We start from the raw sequence: 6462 nt of genomic DNA, 5'->3' as shown, positions 1-6462 counted from the left end.
CCAAAACGTTAGAGTCGCAAGGCGTTCAGGATCAAAGGTACGATTGTATTATGATTCTGACCAATATTGCAATTAATTAATTGATTAATCATTTTCTAAACCACTGTCTAAGGTGGTTTAGACATAAGATCATTAAAAGCAGTTAAAAACACAAATAAAGCAAATGCACATAAAACTAAAAGCCTAACAAATGCACACTCATGGCTAAGACCCATTCATTCAGCTGGGAAATGCTGTTTCTCCCACATCCCAAGAACCTAGCCAGCCAACTATCTGCATGAAGGAGTTTACATAATAATGATAATAATAAATTTATTTATACCCCGCCCATCTGGCTGGGTTTCCCAAGCCTCTCATTGCAAACAATTGCCCCTATGACAGAACCAACCAGAAATTCCATTGTGGTGGTGATGGCGTTTCAGACTTTATTGACAGAGGACACTGTTCATTCTCAAGCAAGTTGCTGGGATCTTGTAGGGCGAGATTGCCTCAGGTAGTCTGATGGGGGGTGGCTCTCGAGTGTTGTTTAGTAGAGATTGAACAGGGCAAATAGCCTGAGGCTTTGGGTTTCATGGGGCCTGACAAGTTCTCTTTATCTTCCGCCCACCTCTACGGCTTTTGCCACCTGGGAAGAAAAAGTAAAGTAAAGTTTCCATAGAATCATAGAATTGTAGAGCTGAAAGGGACCCAAAGGGCTGTATAGTCCTTGTAATGGGTCTTTGTTAATACATCTGTCCCAATGCTGTTTGGTGTGTTGTTGTTATTATTATTATTATTATTATTATTATTATTAATTTCATTTATAAATCACTTCCTATGAAGCATCTCAAAGCAATTTCACAATGCAATAAAACACATCTAAAGCAATTGTATATATAATAACACTTAATTACACACACACACACACACACACACACCTCCCAAATCCAAACCAGTTAGCAGCTGGGATAAAAAAAAATCCACTTATTAGACTTCTTGAAAGAGGAAAGAAAATTAGGGTCGGTGTAATTCTAAGGACCCATGTTTCTGTCAGATTTCACACCCTGGTTCTATTGGAAATAAGGTTGAAATTTGGTCTCTGCCAGTTTTTGCATTATTGTTTTGTAAAAGTTTGTTCCCTTCCATTTGAATAGTGATGTGTGAACTTAAAACCATGGAGACAGTCATGTGGGTAGTCTTTGTTTTGTAAATTCTTCTTGAGAGCTGTCAGCACCATTTTCAATGCACACACAGCAGCCAAACTTTGTAGCTTTTCTAAGCAGCTAAATATATGTCTTTTAAAAGGTGGAGTGGGGTTAAAATTCATTCTGAAAAGCAGCCTTCATACCATGTCATACTGTGGATCTGAAATGGAGCAAAATCTGAGACACAGAGAAATCACAGGGTGAAGATTAGGTGAGTTCACATCAGCATTTATCCACCATCCTGACTTTCATATCCATCTTGCATGGTTTCCAAATCATTCCTTTAAATCCTAGGATTCTTCTGGAGGATCTCTGCGACTGTTAAAATGTTATACATTCACCATAGGCTTATGTTTTTTAAAGATATACCACTCCTCACATGGAGGCTTACTGGTGATTTGCTAGTTTTCTGATAAAACTAGAAAGCTCCAGCTTTCATCCCTCACTTTGTTTTCCTGGTGCTGGAAATATTTCAAGAGACAGTGGCATACTGTTGATTTACATTATTTAGCAGCCAATCGTTTAAATATCAATTATTTACCACCGTATTCTGCTCTGTTGTTGATACTCGGCTGTGCACCATGACTGAGAACGGTGTGTCGATAAATGGGGGAGGACACCGAGTCGCCTCTCTCTGTATCTCAGGAGCTTTTTCACATGTTGAAGACTTAATTGGCATTGACAAAAAGCTGTTTCCAAAAAGAAGTGCATGAATGCATTGCAAAGTTCCAATGCTGAGCAGAAAGCAGTCACTGGTTTTGCAAAGGGGTGGGCAAATTCTTTGACCTTCTTGCAAAAAAAAAAAAGAAGTTCACTCACTCATTTACTCAACATTTATTTATTTATTTTACACTTTTTAGGGTGCATCCTACTCTTCAAGGAGTTCAAGGTAGCATTCATGGTTTCCCCACCATCTCCATTTATTTTCACAGTCGGGAAAGGGGAGAAATTGGATTCTGTTCACATTTAAAGGCAAACTTATCTAAAAAGCACTTTCTGAAACAATATGAGAACCAAAACACAGCCGTCCTCCAAATTGCATACAGTCGTACCTTGGATCTCAAAAGCCTTGGCTCCCAAACAAATCGGCCCCCAGGTTTTTGAATGATTTTCGGAAGCTGAACATGCAGCGCAGCTTCCGCGGCTTCTGGTTGGCTGCAGGACGCTCCTGCAGCCTACTGGAAGCCGCGCCTTGGTTTTCGAACGGTTCCAGGAGTCAAACGGACTCCCGGAATGCATTCTTTTCGAGAACCAAGGTACAACTGTGCTTCTTTAAATTTTGCAGTTCAGTTCTCCAGCCACGTAATGAGCAAAAAAATTCACATACTAAGGTAAAGTGTACATTAAAAAATGTGTACATTAAAAAATGCATATTCGAGGGGTTTTCTTGGGGAAATTTTTGCTTTGCAAAAATGCGTGTTAGGAGAAATTTGCACTAAAATCCAAAAATGCGTGGTAGGAGAAATTTGCACTAAAATCCTCATGAAGCCTATTCTTTAAAAAAAAAAAAACCAATCATGAACTGATGTGGAAATGTTGAAACCTAAAGAGTACCAATTGCTGAGAACTCCAAGTGAAAAGAAGGTTCTCATGCTCAGGTCCTGCTTGTGGGCTTCCAAGAGGCATCATGCTGACCTATATGAGAACAGGGTGGTGAAATGGGGGGGGGGCTGATTAAGCAGGACTCTCCTTATGTTGCCAGGGGATGCTTCCAAGCATGGTCACCAAATACCCTTAGAAGGTGCTTTCGGACCTTCCTGCTCAACACAGGAAGGCCAATGTTAAAAAGTAGGCAAGATCATCATGCACATGAGGCTACGTGAGTGCAGAACATTGGTGCAGGGGCGGGAGGCGTTCCGCCCCGGGTACCACTCTGGGGAGGGTGACACCCCCGCGATCAAGCGCGGCAACTTTTAAAAGGCTGCAACGCGCAAACAGCAGCACAGAGTCTGTGCTGCTCTTCACGCGCTGCAGCCTTAAAGGTTGCCGCACCGCATGGAAGCGGTGCCGGCCGATCGCGCCCGCCATCTTGGGTGGACATGCGCAGTTCGCCCGCTGCAGCCTTAAAACGCAGCGCAGCGCAGCCCGGTGCCGGTCAGAAGCGGTGCTGGCGATCGCGCCCGCCATCTTGGGTGGACATGCGCAGTCCACCCAAGATGGCGGGCGTGATCGGCCGGCACCCCTTTCGACCGGCGATCATGCCACGCCGCGTTTTGAGGCTGCAGCGGGTGAACAGCAGCCCGGTGCCGGTGCCGGTCAGAAGCGAGGCTGCGCATGTGTCGTTACGTCACGATGCGTGCATGCCGAGGGGTGCCTTTCAAGTTTGCCGCCCTGGGTGGCAGATTGGCTCCCTCCGCCCCTGCATTGGTGGTAGCACCGACATGCATGTCCATGCCTCCTATTCATGTTGGCCTTTTTAGTTCAAGCATAGGTATTATGTTCAAGCATAGGTAAAATCACTGCACCAAGGCTGGCCAAACCCACCCAAATTTGAGGGAGTCCTTAGCAAAATAGCATTGGCGCTGTCTTCCAGTGTGGATGCCCTCCTCATGTTCACAGAGGGGAGTCTTACCTTGTAGCACAGGTGAGTGGCTATTATTCTTATCATTCTTAATACTAATTTAATTTATTTATTTATTGGCTGTGAGAAGCAGCAAAGCTCTTGAAAAGTGCAACCTCTTGGCCATTTTGCTCCCTCCTGTTTTGTGCTAAGGTAGGGAATTGGTGGGAAGGGAAGAAAATGGCATCTGGCACTCACAAAAAATGGCAGCCACCAATGGGCGCTACCATATTTTCTGTTGGCTACCATTTTGGGATTTTCCCAAAAGGGAAAAAAAATGCTCTAATGCACCAAAGCATTAGATCAAGGCATAGGAAAAGGGTTCGTGGTAGCAGAAGGGGACAAAAGAATAGGGGGTTATCTGAAGGGTGGAATGTGGAAAGAACTGTAGTGTAAAAGGACAGTCTCAATGGGCCCTTCATCATCACCACTTAACCAGAGTTTGCAGGAAAGTGGATTTCATGGAGAAAGTTGACCACCCCAGTGGTTCCCAGACTTTTTCAGGTCACTGCCCGCTTGCTTCCATAAACTCATCCCCAGTGCCCTTTAACCAACAGAAAACATTTTTTTCAGAATAGTGGTTTGCACAGCCCACTAAAGAAGATAATAGCACAATAATATTCAAAACTGTAACAGCTAATGGCACGTTTATTCAAGTCGAATTAAAGCTATTTAGTTTAATAAAGCTGGAATGTACATTTACTTATTCACCAGCACATATCTGAAGAAGTGTGCATGCACATGAAGGCTCATACCAATAACAAACTTAGTTGGTCTCTAAGGTGCTACCGGAAGGAATTGTTTTTATTTTTTTATTTTGTTTTGACTATGCCAGACCAACACGGTTACCTACCTGTAAGCAGCACATAGCTAAACTATGGAACTCACTCCCACAGGAGACAGTGATAGCCAGCAATTTGTATGGCTTTAAAAGAGGATTGGACAAAGTCATGGAGGAGAAGGCTATCAAGGGCTACTAGCATGGTGACTAGCTGGAAGCAGCAATGCTTCTGAATACCAGCTTCTGGAAACCACCAAAGAGGGGGAGTGCTCAGGTGCTCAAATCCTGTTTGCTGGCTTCCCACAGGCATCTGGTTGGCCACTGTGAGAACAGGATGATGGACTAGATGGGCCATTGGCCTGATCCAGCAAGCACTTCTGCTGTCCTTATCTCCAATGACAGTTCCCCCTAGAATGTTGTCCCTCCCATGAATGAACAGGGTTGATATAGGAGTTGTTTAAGGGCAAGTGAACAAGCTATTGAATAAAGGCAGGGTCAAGTCAAAATAAGTACTCTTGCTAGGAACACGTTCATTTCTGAAAGAGGAAGTTAATTGCCGCACAACGGTTTTGATCATTGTTATGAAGAGTCCTCTACAACTGCAACTGTTCTGAAGGGCCAACTTCATGCCCTTCAGAACTTTTTGGGCTACAGCTCCCAGAAGTCCCAGTCAGCATGGCCACTTGACAAGATGATATGGCTCAGAAACTGGGACTGGTAGAGTGGAAGGCAGGGAGGTCAACAGTAGATGGCGCCTAATTCTAGTTTTCCTCCCATTCTCCTCCCTGCTGAGTTCTGTGAATGGCAACACTGAGACTAATCTGGAAGAAGCTGCCCCAGGCAGTGCTACTCCCTAGGCTGGATGTAAGAAAGAAGGCAAGCAGCTGGGAGGCTGTTTGGGGGCTAGCTGTAGTTGGTGGGCCCATGCCCTATTTGCTTCAACTGAGCCAGCCACCACTGGTTGTCTCTATGGGTCATTGGAGGCCCAAAGAGTTACTCCATGTCCAGATTTTACCCTGACAACACCAAACGTGACCGCATCTCAAGAGGGGCCCAAGACACAAATCAAACCCTGAGACCCACCTTTTCTCCTTCCACCGCGTCTTCCCCTCCTCCTCCCTTTGCCCCGCCGTCCGGAGCCGCCCCCACGGCGCCCCCTTTTCGCCATCCATTTGCAGTTCCTGCTGCTGCTCCTGCTGTGTTGGAATCTCGCCATGTTGTTTCAGTTACTTTGGTGGTCTGGGCGAACAGCAGGAGCCCCACCTGTGGGCTGAACAGCAGCCCTGATGTCTCTGGGATGTTTGCCATGGTCCCAGCCTGTTATAGGCCAGCTGTCCATTGTGACGCTGGGTGAAGCCACAAGGTGTTACCATGGGAACAACAGGCCACTTACACATGATGCTCTGTGATGAGTTTTGCCCTTTCAATCCTGAGCATAACAAAGACAAATTGTAAATCTTTCGGGAGGGGAACATTTGTTTGTTTGTTTGTTTGTTTGTTTGTTTGTATGTTAACCATCCTTCATCTGAAGATCTCAGGGTTGTTCTCAGCATAAGAATACAAAATACAAAATACAAACACAAAACACATAATAAAACCGTTTTGCGCTTGAAGGGAGCTCGCTTGTAAATCAAGAAAATCTTTAATAAAAAATACTTTTTTTAACCAACTCCGTCAAAGCCAAATATTTCACCCAACATTCCTGAACTGCTGGAGGTTAAGAGTTTTTCCCGGTGCTCAGCCCACGATAACTTTGCTGCAATCTATAAATTTGTAATCAATGATTTCATTGTGCTGGATAAAGCATTTTCAGTAACATTAAATAATTCCAATCCAAAACATTAAGAGCTATTAAATGCTGTTGATTAGTAATTTGTTCAGCTCCTGAAAGCAATAGCTCTCTCCAACTTTTGCCTTTCTGGAAATGGAAGGTTCAA

The 6462-nt window shown here is 44.4% G+C and overlaps 1 long non-coding RNA gene across 1 annotated transcript; it reads right to left on the bottom strand.

Moving 5' to 3' along the window:
• Positions 1-399: 399 nt before the first annotated feature.
• On the bottom strand, positions 400-5758 carry LOC117053086. The gene is made up of 2 exons (XR_004427354.1): positions 5609-5758; positions 400-625 (listed from the first exon to the last, which is right to left on the bottom strand). It is a non-coding gene; the product is annotated as an uncharacterized LOC117053086 (long non-coding RNA).
• Positions 5759-6462: the final 704 nt, after the last annotated feature.

The sequence above is a fragment of the Lacerta agilis genome, chromosome 9 (assembly GCF_009819535.1).
Source record: "Lacerta agilis isolate rLacAgi1 chromosome 9, rLacAgi1.pri, whole genome shotgun sequence".
NCBI lineage: Eukaryota > Metazoa > Chordata > Lepidosauria > Squamata > Lacertidae > Lacerta > Lacerta agilis.
Note: the sequence above shows the minus strand (reverse complement) of the source record. Positions and strands in the feature narration are given on the sequence as shown.